We start from the raw sequence: 2232 nt of genomic DNA, 5'->3' as shown, positions 1-2232 counted from the left end.
GATGTCTATATTTTCAAGTTCATGAATAATGCAAGGTTAGGAAGTGTTCAAATAAGTTACCTTGTTTCTTTGATTGCTGAAATTCCGGCAGCGATTTAACTAAGTTGGGCTTCGGGGGAACCTAAGGGAAAGGAAAATTAATACCAAGTATTAAAATAGATCAATTGTTTCTCCTAATATATGATCTAACACAAAGAGCTTAAGATTTGGAGTCCTGCAGACATGGATTCCAATCGCAGTCTTCTTGTCTACAAACCTACATCTTCTCATGGAGTATGGATTATGAGAAACATCATAAGCATCCCCAAATGTGTGACTCACCTTGCTTCTCTAATTTCTTATATACATGCCATGATATCCATTGGATTCTTTTCTTCATCAAAATAACATAGAACAAAAGTGTACCTTGGGGTAGTATTAGTTTTAAACGCTACAATTATTCTTACCTACTAGCAATCGGCAGCAAACTTAATTGTGATATTTCAAAATGTCTTCAGCTTCGTGTTGACCTAATTTGCTATGATCTTATAAGTTATCTCATGTGAGGGAAAATGTGAAAGTGTAATTCTCAGTAGTATCCTATTTAGAAGCGGGTGAGTGGGTTGGAAAGGGGGAACTGATTACAAGGATCCACATGTGACCTCTTCCCTGGGAGAGGGACGGCAGAGAAGTGGGGATGGGAGACTCTGGATAGGGCAAGATATGACAAAATAGCGATGTATAAATTACCAAGGGCACATGAGGGAGGGGGGAAAGGGGAGGGAGGTGAAAAAAAAAAGAGGACCTGATGCAAGGGGCTTAAGTGGAGAGCAAATGCTTTGAGAATGATTGGGGCTGGGAATGTATGGATGTGCTTTATACAATTGATGTATGTATATGTATGGATTATGATAAGAGTTGTATGAGTCCCTAATAAAATGTAAAAAAAGAAAAGATGAGAAAAAATGATTAGGGCAAAGACTGTACAGATGTGCTTTATACAATTGATGTATGTATATATATAAACTGTGTTAAGAGTTGTATGAGCCCCAATAAATTGTTAAAAAAATTTTTAAAAAAAGAAGTTGTGGAATTACAAGCAGTGTAGATTTCCTCCATTCTCACAAAGTTAAAGGGATGATTATATCAATTGAAGTCTTTGCAAGGAAATCAGAAGAAACCTTTTAGAGAATGAGAATGTGTGCCAACACCAATGCATACACAAACATGTGCATACACATTTACACGCACACAGCTCCCGAATAGAAAGTTCTAAACGTGTTCGTTGACAATGAAAATAGAAAGCAAGGGCCAGAGAAAATAAAAATGCAACAAATGTCCATATGACTGAAAAACTCGGCGGTGGTCAATAATTTCTTTTTTAAGGTAGAAAGAGAGAGAAAGGGATGGGGAGAGAATGACAGGCTTAGCTAATCTCGTATAAATTCAGGGGGGAAAAAAGAGAAAAAATCTGTACAATAAAGAGTGGGAACATAAACCCAACTTTGAAAGTAATGAAGTGTTTTTGAATAGTTAATCAGAACATAGAATACTTTTAATATGCGTTTTATTTTTGGTAGGTCTGTCATCTCCATTTCCATCTATTATGTGTGTTTCCTTGGTTGCATTTGGTAGTCTCTGTGCCCTGCAATCGGGCACTTATTTTTGTCCCTCTTTCCCTTGAAGATCTTCGTTGCTCCGGGGCTGAGATTTCAGTCCTACTCCCTCAAGTTCCCAAGAGGTCTGAGTCTTAGTTCATTCTTCTGCAGATAGATTCCCCATTTCGCCAGTACTCTCTCCTTCCTAGGGAATTCTTTCTTGGCCCTTAGTGGAAGATCAATTATCTATAAGTGAATGGTTTTATCTCTGGGTTCTCGATTCTGTTCCACTGCATTATTGTACCAGGGTTTCTTTTTATTATGTGGCTGCTGTAACAGGTTTTAAAATCAGGATGAGAGGCCTCCTACTTTGTTGTTCTTCTTTTTAAACCATTTTATCGGGGCTCCTACAACTCTTATTACAATACTCTGTTCTTCTTAAGAAGTTCTTTGTCTATATAAGGTGTCTCTTTGTTCTCCATGTTACCCACACACCCCGAGCCCCTTTCTTTAAATAGTTAGGATTGGTGGCTTAGTGGTTATGTGTAGAGCTGCTAACCTAAAGATCACCATTTCAAAACTACCAGCTGTTCCATGGGAGAAAGACATGGCAGTTCTAAACTACCCGTTGTTCCAAGAGAGAAAGATGTGGCTT

The sequence above is a fragment of the Tenrec ecaudatus genome, chromosome 6 (assembly GCF_050624435.1).
Source record: "Tenrec ecaudatus isolate mTenEca1 chromosome 6, mTenEca1.hap1, whole genome shotgun sequence".
In the NCBI taxonomy this organism is placed as follows: Eukaryota; Metazoa; Chordata; class Mammalia; order Afrosoricida; family Tenrecidae; genus Tenrec; species Tenrec ecaudatus.
This window is presented reverse-complemented; position numbering follows the sequence as displayed.